Source organism: Zonotrichia leucophrys, chromosome Z (genome assembly GCF_028769735.1).
Source record: "Zonotrichia leucophrys gambelii isolate GWCS_2022_RI chromosome Z, RI_Zleu_2.0, whole genome shotgun sequence".
Taxonomy (NCBI): Eukaryota; Metazoa; Chordata; class Aves; order Passeriformes; family Passerellidae; genus Zonotrichia; species Zonotrichia leucophrys.
Genome location: NC_088200.1, coordinates 24,749,716 through 24,763,525, shown reverse-complemented (window position 1 = coordinate 24,763,525; position 13,810 = coordinate 24,749,716). Strand labels below are relative to the sequence as shown.

Sequence of the window (13,810 nt, the reverse complement as noted above, 5' to 3'; positions counted from 1 at the left end):
CTCCCCTGGTTTCCTTCAGCTTACACAGTGCCCGTGGGCACTCTGAGTGTTCTGCCGACATCCCCTCCCACACACACCCGGGAGCTGTTCACATCCGCCCCTCAGCAGGGACATCTGTTTGCTCTCACGGCGGCACCTCGGGCTCTCACCGCCCGCCGCTCGGACCGTGCCTCCCCAGCCTGAGCAACGCAGCCGCAGCCCTGGGAGACTGACCCTGAGGCACGGCCCCGGGTGACCGACCCCGGGTGACCGATCCTGAGTGAGTGACTCTCCTCGGGGTGACGGGCCCTGTGAGGAGGATGAACTCCGGGTGACTGACCCTCCAGGGGTGACTGACCCTCCAGGGGTGACTGACCCTGGATGACCGATCCTCGGCAGGTGACTGACCCTGAGTGGCCGACCCGCACCAGGTGACTGACCCGGAGTGACCGACTCCAAGTGACCGGGCCCGGATGCATGACGACGCCCGCGCGACCCCGTCTCGCCGCGGCAGGTGCGCGCTCACGGGGCGGGCCAGGGCGCGCCCCCGCGCGTGCGCGCGGCCGCCGCTGCGGGCCCGGGATCGCCGCGGCCGCGCCTGCGCGCGCCCCTCTCGCCTCCCGGACAAGATGGCGGCCGCGGGGGCGCCGGCTGGGGGTGGCGAGTGAGGGACAGGGGCGACGCGGCCCAGGCGCCGCGTCTGAGCTGAGGCGGCTGCTAGGCAGGGACAGCGGCAGGGGCTGGGCAGGAGGCGGCCGGGGATGTCCCGGAGCTCCGCGGCGGGGATGAGGAGCCGAGAAGCCGGGGCAGGGACCCGGTGAGGAGGGAGCGGGGCTGCTCCGTATGCGCGGCTGGCCGGCGCTCCTCGCCGCTCCGGAGTCGGGGCGTAGCTCGGCGGAGGCGTCGAAGGAACCGCAGCGGCTCTGGCGGGGGCAGAGGAAGGCGAACAGGTGAGTGCCTGGAGCGGGATGAGCCCTCGGGGCGCTGCCCCCGCCGGTCCAGTGCGTGTCACTCGAAGCCCGTGCAGCAGCTTTGCTTTGCTTTCCTTTTTTAAAATTTTATTTTGCGGTAGCACGATGTAATTTGACATAATTTAGTGGTTTGGTCCTTCAGAATAAGTCTGAAGGCATTCAGTTACTCCATAGCTAGAATATCCCTGGAGTATGAAGGCTGCGTCTTAGGAAGAGCTGAGCCGCTCTCTCCTGTGAAAAGATATTTAAACGCCTTGACCTGCAAAAACCATAGTTAAAAACTCCACTATTAAACGAGTAATTAACCTCAAAACTCTGTGTTTGGAGGTTTTGTTTCTTCTGTTACATGCCCTCTGACCTTTGGTGATGAAGGATGGGTGTGTACAGGTGTCTGTGACCACAGCCTCAGATGCTGTAGTCATTTTAGCCTTAGCGGCCATTCACAGCTTCAGAATTGGCTGGATGTAAAGCAGAATAGCTCAGATTTCTGTAAACATCAGACATCGTTGAGTAAGTGCAGAGAAATGAAGATTCTGTTGTACTAAACTGCCTTGCTTGTTTGCTGCTGCCTTGCATGTCCCCTCCCAGCTATAAACAATATAATGGTGCTGACCTGTAGAGCTGTAAGACAAGCCTTTTGTTAACGCTGTCACAGAAACTTCTAACTTTCTGAAAAAATAAAACATAATTCTTCAGAATCTGTTTTCATGTAGTTGCTTCTACCAGCTTCTGGTTGAACTAGAGAAGATAGTTTTGTATACTAGGTGGAGAAGCACAGGTTTGCAAACTTTGCTTCAGAAGTACGGCTGACATTTTGGTAAGTTAAGGCTACAACAAGAGTTAAGTGAGATTAGGTCATTAATTGAAATGCAGAGAAACAGAACCTTTTCCTCTCCAGGTGCTATAATATTAAATTTTTAAGCTGACTTTGAAAAAGCTTGAATGCCAGATGGGTTCGTCCAATCCTAAGCACTCAAGAAATATTGAAGTGGGCATCATGAGATCATTGTTATGCTTCAGCGTCAACTTCCTTGATATGTTTTTTTCCTGTAGTTGGAGTGAAGACTATTTATAGCGTAGTTGTGCCCATTGACAAAGGCCTTTCATGTACTTACTCTCCTTAGATGCTTTAGGTGTCAAAAAGGTATAATATTCGGTTACAGGCATATATGTACTTGGTTGCATAAAGGAGAAAAAAAGATTGTGGACAGCCATATGGTGATTTAGTTACCGAATTACTGGTTGTAATTTCTAAGAAATACAATAACAAACTCTGCTGAACACAAAACATGTATTACAGCCTGCCTTGTTTATGCACATCCCCCAAGCAATGACACCCACGCTCAGGTGTGTCAAGTGTTGGTACCCAGACATCTGTTGCACAAAATATTCCCCACGTAACTGACATCACAAATACACAAATGCAGGTTTTTTTGGAACATACAACAAATACCATCAGCAGTATGCCATGCCACTGTATGCATAGCGTTTGTGATACTGTTTTGGTTTGTATTAATGCCAAACTAGTAGCTGTTGACCCTAACAAACACCTGCATTTTGTATTTGCAGTATCTCGAGTATGCTTAATACACAAATATATATATTTTATGTCTAAAACTCAGTGTAGAAATTTACTTTTCATAAATACTTTCAGGTTATTTTTAGAATCTCTTCTATCTAGATAACCTCTAGAGTAAGGCAGTTATATCTCTGTCATTGTATTTAAAATGAAACAGCTTAGTTAACAATAAATCTTCCTCAATCCTGTCATGATTGAGAAACAAAATTTTGATTTGGCTCACTTCATCTTGGCTAAACTCTAAAAATTCCTTCTTTCTGCACAAGCAAAACAGGTTGAATTGGTTTTTAATGGTTAACTTGTGTAGTGTCTTTCAAGCAACTCAATAACAATAAACAAAATTATTGACACAGGTGTTAGATATATGCTTTTGGAAATATTAGCAAGCTGTTCTGAAGTATCATGAGTGCACAAAACACCATGGAGGAAAGGCTGCGGGAGCAGGGCCTGTTAGTCTGGACAAGACCAGAATCACATCTATGTCTGCAGGTGTCTGAGGGAAAGGTGCCAGACTCTTCTCCATGGTGCTGAGCAATAGGAAAAGAGGATTGGGCAGAAACTGACGCACAGGAAGTTCCACCAGAATATGAGGAAGAACTTCTTTGTGCAGATGATCAGACACTGGGACAGATTTCACAGAGAGGCTGTGGAGTCTCCCTCGTTGGAGATATTCCAGAACGTGTACATAGTTCTGAGCAATGTGCTCTAGGATGACCCCGCTTGAGTGGAGAGGTGGGACCATTTGAGCTACTGTGTCCCCTCTGCCCTTACACATCCTGTGAGTGGGAAGTGAAAAGACACCACTGATTTAGGGTAGTATTCATCTTGTCTCTACTTCTACAACTTCTCAGAAGTTGTTCCATAGCATTGTGCAATAGAGATCTGTTAATTCTGTGGTCTTCACTCACACTTACCTAAAATTCAGTGTAGGAATCTTTTGGGTTTTGTGTTGTGCCTCATATTCTTCTTTGAGTTATCTCAGTATAATTTGGACATTAGAAAGCCATATGTAGTTTTTTTATATCAAGTTACCATGTTTTCACAGTATGGTTTTAGTAACTTACCAGATATTGATACAATAAGCAATCATTTGGCTTTTAGGTAATGGACTTGGTTAATAAAATACAGACTTTTTAACTTTTAATGGAGGTATCAGTATTATGTATGTTAAAAGAAAAAAGTATCAGGATTATTTTATGATCATTTAAGTGTGTTTGGAAGTTTCCATTGTAAGTTTAAAAATGTATGTATGAAACATACTGAATGAATGTATGTGAACTCTGCTGGGAAATAGTTGTAACGCATTTTTCAGTGAATCTTCTAATGGTTTGCTGTTCAAGCTTATGTTATTTTCATAATCCTTTTTTTTACCAGTATTGGTAAAGTAAAACCGCTATTACTTCATAGCCATACATCTGACACCCTTCAGATTAACATACCCAACTTAAAAAGTTTCAGTACTGTTTCACACTGTTGGGATTTTGGTTCTAATCAACTTGAATTATCACTACAAATACAACTTTGGATAAAATAGTGTTAAAAATAACTATGATGGTTATTTCAACAGCAGAACATGAGCTGTTGCCTGATTGCCGTTCAGTTTTAGTTGAAAAGTAGCATTGAGTTGCATCAGTTGTAACTGGGTGATGAAGCACCTGGGCAGTGAGCATTTGCTCAATATTGTACGTCAATTTAACAGGGGTAATGAAGGATATGGGAGAGGTATGTGGTTGGAAGAAAAGTTAAAAAGATAATACTTGTTTGGATTTGGTATCTCCATGTGCTACTCTGACACTACCTCTGATACTGCTTGCTGCTCATGGTCACAAAGATAGTATATGCTAATTTGAACCGACTGCCAAAGATTAATTGAGTTCATGAGTATGTTCATTTGTGTCTTAAAGCAGTCATTCTTTATTAAATATTAGTCATCTCTAGTGGAAATAAGACATTTTAGAAGCATTAATTCTTTTTGAGATCAGAGAGAATGCATTTTGCCATTACTTCCACATGGATTTTAAGAAGATAAGAAATAAAATTCAGTAGACAAGACTATGGTGTGAATATGTAAATACAGTTGTTTTACAGGACAAGTAGTTTGATTTCTCTATGGAGATGTTAAACTAAAGCATTGAAGTTTAAGTAGCAATAGCATTTTGATATGGCTTTCATAGGTGTAGTATTATTCTTCTTTTAACCCTAACCTGATAGAACATTAATCTGTAATGGAAGAAGGAACCTTATTCAGGTAGACTTTTATTTTCAAAGTAAAAAGAATTTAGGCTGTGCAAAATAGTATAGTGATACCGTTCTTAATACAGTGATTTTTTTGGAGCTACGAACTTTATATTCTTACCCGATAACAGAAATTTGGTGACATAGTCAAACATTACTTAATACTTAGCTTCTCACACATGGATTAAATTGTTGGAGTGAAAGTTGCTTATTTTTCTGGAAATCAGATACCAATAAAAAGCTCTTACTTTTGCTGTTAATGGTATGATTGTTGGCTGCTTTAAATAGATTCTGAAATGTGCTGAGTTTCACAAAGCTGAGTTTGGCTTTTAGTAGATTTGCCTTTTTTTGTAGTAACTGGCATGTGGAGGGAACTGGAAGGAAACTAGGACTTCTCATTGTTGTGTGACAAGAGGGCAAAGAAATCATGAAAGCATAAATTGTGTGAGTTGGCTTTCCCTTTATTAATGGAAAAAGGTTCTCAGGATCACATGAGCCTTTTCTCTTCTCTGAAACCCCTGCTATGGAGAGTCCACATTGCTGCTGTTCTTCTATTTAAAGAATCTCAGCCAAGAATCTCTTTAGAACTAAGCTATATATTTTCTTACAGAATAGTGTTAAAAAGTTAAAAAGTCCAGTTTAACACATTTTACTTAGTTGTGTGAAGCAAATATGCCTACTTCATCTCGTTCTCTCACTTTAGATGAAATAAGTCGTAAAACTCAGTATAGTACTTCGCTGTGCTTTGCTGTTTCTTGGAATAAGATTTAAATTTGTTTGCATACTGTAAGTTGAAATTCAGCTGTTGAATGAGAAGCATTTCCCTCAAGCTCCTACTGGCTTGTTGTATTACAGACTCAGCTGGAGTTTGTGGGCTGAGGACTCTGTGTGGGTAGTGAGGTGACTTCTGGTTCAGGTTTGCCAAGCTGACCTCGGTGCCAGGGCAGGCCATTGTGCTGAGTGCCATCTGTCTGCAGGATGACTGGGGATCAGGCCCTGCCTGCCTGGGATCCTGGCATGGGCTTATGAAAGGCAGGTCTGGCTTCGCCAGCCTGGTCTTCTATTACAATGTGACCTGCTTGGTGGCTGAGGGAAAGGCTGTGGCTGGTGCCTGCCTGGACTCTAGTAAAGCCTTTGGCACCATCTCCCACAGCATTCTCCTGGAGAAACTGGCTGCTCATGGCTAGGACAGCTGCGGTGTCTGGGCGAAAAACTGTCTGGACACCTGGACCCTGGGAATGGTGATGAATGGAGTTACATCCAGCTGGTGGCTGGGAGTTCCCCAGGGTCCAGTGTTGGGACTAGTCCTTTTGAATGGAGTGTTCCCTCAGTCAGTCTGCAGGCAACACTAAGTTGGGCAGGAGTGTTGATCTGCCAGAGAGCCGGAAAGATCTGCAGAGGGATCAGAACAGGCTGGATCAGTGGGTGAGGCCAATGGCCTGAGGTTTAAAAAGAGCAAATGCACAGTCCTGCCTTGGGTGATAACAACTCCTACAGCTCTACAGGCTGGAAAACTGCCCTGTGGGAAAAGAGGGGAGCTGGTCAAGAGCAGCTGAAGATGAGGCAGCGTGTGGCCGGGGCCCAGGAAGGCCAAGGGCATGGTGGCTGTGCCAGCAGCAGTGGGGCAGCAGGAGCCAGGGCAGTGAGCGTGGCCCTGTGCTGGGCAGCGCTGCGGCCACAGCTGGAGTGCTCTGTGCAGCTGTGGGCCCTGGGAAGCAGAAAGGCATGGAGGGGCTGCAGCGTGTGTAGAGGAGGGAATGGAGCTGGGAAAGGGGCTGGAGCACGAGTCAAATGAGGAGCAGTTGAGGGGGCTGTGGGTGTGTAGCCTGGAGAAAAGAAGGCTTAATGGTAACTGTATTGCTCCTTACAACTGCCTGAGAGGAAGTTGTAGTGAGGACATTGTTTCGGCCTGGTAACAAATGATAGGACAAGAGGAAACAGCTTACACCAGGGGAAGCTTAGGTTTGATATTAAGGAAAATTTCTTCACCAAAAGGGTCATCAAGCATTGGAGGAGGCTGCCAGGGGAAGTTATGGAATATCACCAAGTGGTAGAAGAAGTTATCATTTCCAAGTCCCTGGAGGTACTTAAAAGACATGTAGTTGTGGCACTTAGGGACGTGGTTTAGTGAGTGATGTCTTGGCAGTGGTATTGGTGTTCATGATCTTCAGGGTCTTTTCCAACCTAAATGATTCCTTAATCCTAAAAAAATGGCAAATGAATGCCTGAGTAAGCATGTCAGGATAGAACTTTTTGCCGAAGTGGATTCCTGCTCCTCATTTTGGTTTGTCTTCTAACATCTGAATTGTTTGATTTTGGGGTTTGTGATTTTAGTGTATATTGTTTTGTAGCTGTTCTTGGGACTATGGAAAGGTAAGAGAATAAGAAATTTCTTATTTCTATAACCATACTGGTTATAGAAATAAGAAATGAGGTTCCAGCATAGAGGAGAAAATTAGAAGTACTGTAACATTAAATGTATCCATATAATTTCAGTGGATATTACCCATCAGTGTCTTGCAAGACTTTTTTTGTGCAGAAGCTGTGTGAATATCTTTGGTCACAGACTTCATGTTCAGATATATACAGAATGGATCTGTACACAAGCAGTATTCCATGTTGCTGCTTGTGTTATGCTTGGAGAAACAGAGTAAACTTCAAAATTATAGAAGCAAAGTGTTACTACATCAAAATTATTATAAGGAATTTGTCCAATCTACTTCTTATATGTCATGTGGCTTCGTGTTGGAATAATTCAATGGAAATTCCAGTGTGAATTTCCATTGAAATGGAACTCCAGAAATGAAGGAACATGGCATGTAGTGTACAGAGATCTTTGTTGTGATAAGTGTTTCTTGCTTTTGGGTTTTATAGTTAATAGGTTTTTTATAGTTGTTTTGTAATAAATTTGTATCCTTCTCAGCTGGGATAGAGTTGCAGACTCTTTCTTCTCTACAATTCATTACGCAAGTCGCTATAAAGATGATTTTCCTGCTTGCTGTAGGTAGTTGTTTCTCGGTGTGCATAGAAAGTTCTTGCTTGAAACTGATCTCTGTTCTCAGAAATTATTAATTTGCCAAGTAGTGGAGTTTGATGAAACTAATACTGTTTTTCATGCGACTCCTTGATTTCTCTTAATTACAACTTACAGCTACAAAAACACTAGTGCTGCAGAGAAAGGGAAAATTGAGGTGAGTTTATAGCTAGACCTCCATTTCAGTGTTTTTATTTGCAGGGAGGAGAAGGGGAAGGTTTAGTTATTGCTGGCAGCAGACACCTGAAGATCAAGCTTACACAGTCTGTTAAAAAGCAGTCATATATGCTATTACAAGACGACCACCTATCAAAATCACTTTTTGCACAGGTATGCGGGCTCTTTGTTATGCAAGAGGATAATATTTTTTCACAGATAGCATGTACAAATTACTAAAATACTGAACATACATTTTAGAAAGTCTTGCTGCATAGTTAACATTAATTAACCTTTGGCTATGTTTTGAAGCATATGCAGGATGGGATGGAAAGGAAATCTACCATGTTGATACCTACTTTGAGACATTGGAATTTAGTGGCTTGAAGAGTACACTGGTTTAGTTTGTCATTTTTTTAGAAGTGTTCTTTGTTTCAGACTTGTTATTGAAATAGACTCTCCAACCAGTTTGTTAGGTTAGGATGTTAACATTACTCAGTTTGCTGAATGTATGGGGATAGCTCCACCCAACATCCACATCCACTGTCAGAACTTTTCACTACACATTGTAGCAAAGAAATTAATGTTCATTGTCTATAAATAGGGTAATTATCTTCATTAATTAGTGTTCTGTCTTCCATTGGTTATTGTTTTCTTGCTTCTCATCCTAATTAGCCCATCTTTTCACTTGTTTTATTATCTTTATCCCAGAAAGAGAAGGTTTTAATACAATTGCTGAATTTTCTTTGTTACTTTCTTGTTTTAGAGTTTTGCAAAATGTCCTCGTGGTCCATAAATTCTGTTTTCCATGTGTCCGCTTTCAGCAGTAGATCTCTCTCCCAGGCTTTGTTAACATCCTCCTAGGACTGAGATCACTGAAGCTTATCCAGGTTAATTGGAATTGGTTTAGAACAGTTACAGTCATTTTCCCAAACTCTGTTCCCACAATGGCAGGCTATGACAAATCTTGCTAAATTCTGGCTGCAGTGACAGATGACAGAGCAGAAATTTACACTACTTATAATTAATTAAAACAATACATTTGAAAAGTTAATTAAAACAATTAATTGGAAAAGTTATTGGGAAAGTTATATCATTAACTAAGCACATATGGTACAAAACTAAGCATTAGTCTTGGATAGGGATCAAGCATTATTTTGTGAAGGTTATAAGAATTTTCCAACATTTTCCTGCACTGCTACATAGACCCTTTTTTTAAAAAAACTATAACTTTGTATGGAAACAAATAGAGTAACAGGACTGTCATGTAATTGACTAGCTATAGGGAAAGCATTTTTTGGGCCTGTGGTATAAGAATTTGAGCTGATATGTTCATGTTCTACAAGAAGCAGTCATGCTGCTTATCCATCATAGCTAGTCATGGTTTCTTCTATTACTGTGATGTAACAACCACTTTTATTTTCATTTTCTTTCTATTGGAAACATTGAAGCATTCAGTTGTCACTGGTAATCGAAATACTTAAAATGCTTCTTTATTAAAAAGAAAGTGGAGTAAAATTTGCCTAGTTTTGGATGTAGTTTACTATTGCAGTCCATTCCTTGCCTGCTTGAACCATCTGTAAAGAAGTTGTTGGGTAATGCAGCATTTTTTGAGTGCAGTGGTGTTGATTGTCATTTCAGTCATCAACAGTTGCTTCCATTGCTTTTGTAAGTCTGACATCCTTTGGAACAGGCTAAGCTTCATCAAACTATGAAACAGGGCATTCATTTTGGAAATGGAGTTAAGTCGTTTTATCAGACAACCTCTTAGTTTTATTAAGTTGTATTTGTGTGTACAGTGTCTGAATAAAAATACTGAGTTCCTCAGCTGTTTCTCTGGGGCACAGGTCATAGTAGCCCTGTCTTTGTAGTTCTAAATTCAGATGCAAGTCTTGCAAATAACTTCCACTTTGTCTCAAGTCGCTGACATCTTAGTGTCATACTGCTGCTGTCCATCTTGGTTATTGCTGCTCAGATTTCATGTGTCTTTTCCATGGTTACTTGTTTCCAAAACACCATACTAATACTTGATGTGTTTTGAAAATACACATTGAAAGTACTTTTTTCTGTGTTGCAAAGTCATTTGGCAATCATACTGATCTGGATGGTTGGTCATGTTGGTCTTTACTATTCAGAAAAGTGTAAGCTTGTTCTCAGGACCAGAAATTTGGTCTGCCTTCCTTTGTTAGCTTTTTCATGCAATTAAGTGGTGAGTTCTAGTGCCCAACACTTTGAAACATTGTCAGAAGTCTACTTATTGTCATTTAAGGGTCCAAGTGGGTGACCTTTGCGCTGCTCCTGCCTATTTAGTACGAAATACTTTTCCTGTACTGATGTAGTTCCTGGTTTGAAATTTTGGTATTCTGTAGCAACTTGCTTATTTCAGTGAAAATGCTGGCCGTCTTACCATTTTGCTGTTTATTTAAAGCTTCAAGTACATAAGTAGAGACTTCATTTTCATGACAAAGGGAAATCACCTTTCATTCCGAAGGAAAAGTTTGTACTTTCAGGCCTGCACCAGTGCTCTTCCAGCACCCCTAATGCTTGCCCAAAGGAAGGAGTGTCTCTTATCCTCATGTTTAGAGATTCTTTGAGTGAAAAATTCCAATTTTTGATGGGCAAAGCATAGATCATAAAGGGCTAAGTAGCTGTGCTGCTTCTACTGCAGTAGAAGCAATAGCAGACCAAAGTCATCTTGAACTCCTCAATACTTTTTTTTTGGGGGGGGGGGAGGAAGTGTTTTTTGTTGTGTCTTTTAGAATTCAGCTATGTTGTGGAGGGAGGGAGATACAGGTATTTAAGTTAGACATTCTACAAAGAAAATGCTGTATATGCCTTGAATAATGGGATTTCTGGAGTTAAATGCCTGCCTCTTCTCACTGAGATTGTTTGCAAAGCCTGTATTTTTTGCTTAGAAAGATCTGCATTTAAGATCCCTATTATTTCTAAGCTGTTTCCCAAGAATTTGCAATCCGAGGGCTCAAGTAAAGTCTCCTTGATTACTCTGTATTAGTCATGAAAGACTTGGATGTGGAATGAAGTTTGGGTAAAATTGTTGGCTATCAGCAGGTGGTGTACAACAAAAATAACTGCTGTGTAGCACCTGCTGTACACCAGGATCTAGACTAATTAAAAAAAAAAAAAGCTGATTATGTTACAATTTACTTGCTTTTGTTATCAAAAATGCAGCCTTTTTGGAGTTAATGCTTCAGTGCCAGTAACCCTGATGCTACAATTGTCACCTGTCATTGCTGAGGAGAGTGTCAGCAGGTAGTGCTGAAATACCTGAGATTCCAAGGTTAGCAAATCCAATATATGATCATATATCCTTCCACACAGTTACTTTTTAACGTAAAGTTAAATGGATTTTTAAAAATAATTTTTTAGTATACTAAAAATTTTGTGTACAGACTTTATAAATACCAAAATTAAAAACAACGGAATACTTCCCAATTTCTTTATATACCTGTTTCTGTAATAATTCTTGATTACTCTTGATTGCATTCTTGGTACCAGTTTTCCTTCTCCTCTGTATTTTAGCAGAATTACTGTATTAGGGTTTTGTTCCATGGTATTCAAATTGTTCAACTGCAAGCATTTCATTGTATAGGACTCTAATTTTAGCCCATTGTAATGAAGCAGTGACTCTATTTCCACAAAAGCAAGGAAAAAAACCTTACTGAATGCATGCAAATGATTCTAGTATTTGCTCCAGCATTTTTCTACTTCTTGTCTTGTTATTTCAGGTAAAAATACTGCAGGTCTAACTTAGAAATACAAGGTGAAGAAGGGCACTGTGGTTTTTCTTTCTTTCCAGATATAGCTTATTTGTTTATATGTATTGTTATATATGTTAATGACTTTTTAGAAATCCGATTTACTGAACATGTCTTAGGGGGGAAATGACAACATAGAATAATGATACTTAATTCGCATGTATAAGTGTATAAATATGTTCAAAATGAGCTCTAGAAAGGTTTAAGAGCAGGGCATAGCTTAAAATCAATTAAACAGTTTTAATTAAGTCAATCTTTTTGCCTTTTTTTTCCTTTTTTTCACTTGATTGTCTCTTACATTTCATACAGGGTACCAAGAAGCATAAAGTATGCCCGAGTACCAATTCATTTACATATATGGTATATGATTATATTTTTGTCCTATAACATCTTTGTTAATTTAACATGTATACACTGTAAATCTATATCCTTGCATTCAGTTAGATTCATTCCACTGTTGTGTTAATGCATGCCAGTGCAATCAAGTAGCCAGAATAATATGAGGTTTCTTTTTAGTTAATATAAGACTAATGGGATGTTTGAATTGGCATGGAATTAGGTCTCTGACAAAAGCTTTAGATGCCAGTCGAAGTGATGGCTTGCTAATTAAATGTCTAAATGTCATTAAGACCTTGAGAACTAGGCTTGATTCATAAAGCTTTTTCCGAAAAAATGTTTCAAGTGCTGGAAGCTGAAAAGAATTAATTGAATGGAGAAAGAGAACTTGTCTTCCTCTAAAACCAGTGGATTTGTGTATTGCTTTGTTTTCTATGAAAGAGTAGTTGTCCATACATGACTGTCTTTATACTGTTCCAAATCACTCTCTCAATTTTACTTGTGAGCAAGATGTCCAGGTCTTTTTTTTTCCACAAGTGAAATAGTGCCCAGAACGATGTAAAGCTGCTGAAGAATCCATGTGGCAGTCTGGTATGCATGCAGCAAGGAAGACTTGAAACTAGTTGTAGTGACAAAGCCTGGTTGTAATTCACTGTTGTCTAATTTAGAAAACAGTGATTTTCTAAATCTAAGGTTTAGAATATTTTAACTTGTTCAGAAAATACTGGAAGATGTGTCTATCTTCAAGGTACCCGTGCTGCTGTGGCTGTTTTATTTTTGCCCTCTGCCAGTATGTTAACACTTGTCTTAAAGTCGACTGCTCTGAATATGGGTGGCTTTGGAAGGTACTTATCTGTTACTTAGCCAGTTCTGACTAGTGAGGTAGAAGTGATCGAGTTCTTTAGAATGCCTACTAATTGTCAGTGCAGGCAGTTTGCGACCTGGTTCACTGTTTGAAGAACTGTCTGTTTTATTCAATCTGTGTTCCTTTTAAGTGTACATCCATGTACCATTTCTGAACATGGATGGATTGTACTTTTCATCATTCTTGCCTCTGTTAAGAATTTTTTAAGTTCTAAATATAATTATATTGCTTCTGTTTTCTAGAAGCCAGAACTGCTTTATGTTATGGAAACCTCAAATCCTTAAAAAGACACTGGTTTTGTGCTAAAGCAATTCTGCTGTTCAAAGCCCAAGGTGCAGAACTTTACCAGGCCCTTGGACTGGGCAATAAGGTTGTCATGAGCCTCACTACCAGCACTTGGCAGCATTTGCTCCTTGGGGAAAGAAGGAGTAAATAGAAGAGCGCCAGGAAAAGTGTCAGCTAGGTGTAGACTAGAAGGCCCCTGCTCTTACTCACTCACTGAAGTCATGCTGTGACTCCAGCCTTTCCTGGAAGTGCTTGGACATTGTGGAGTCACAGGTGCTGTCCCACCCTTCTGTGTGGTGGGTGCACATCTGGGCACACAGAGCCAGTTCTGGTCGAGTCACTCATCCAGGTGATTTTAGTCACACCTGTGTGTGATAATGTGAGGAATGAGTGCCACGACATGAATGTTGAACAAAATTCCCAGTGTCTGGTCACAAGATGCGGCAAAAAAAAAAAAAAAATCAAGTAAAGCAGAAAAATAAAGAAGTGAGACTGGACAACAGGTCATTCATAGTCTTGAATAAGAACATTTCAATTACTGCCTATTGTGTTTCTGGAGAACGACTTTGGTTTTCTGTTTGAGTGACAGAAGGG

General features: G+C 40.8%; 1 protein-coding gene across 1 annotated transcript in view; it reads left to right on the top strand.

Annotated features, from left to right (window-relative positions):
* Positions 1 to 599: 599 nt before the first annotated feature.
* APC (APC regulator of WNT signaling pathway) overlaps positions 600 to 13,810 on the top strand; it is a 97,464-nt gene continuing 84,253 nt past the window's right edge. Inside the window, exon 1 of the mRNA XM_064736715.1 lies at positions 600 to 929. The gene's annotated coding sequence lies outside the window, so the exon portion shown is untranslated. The remainder of the gene's footprint in view (positions 930 to 13,810) is intronic.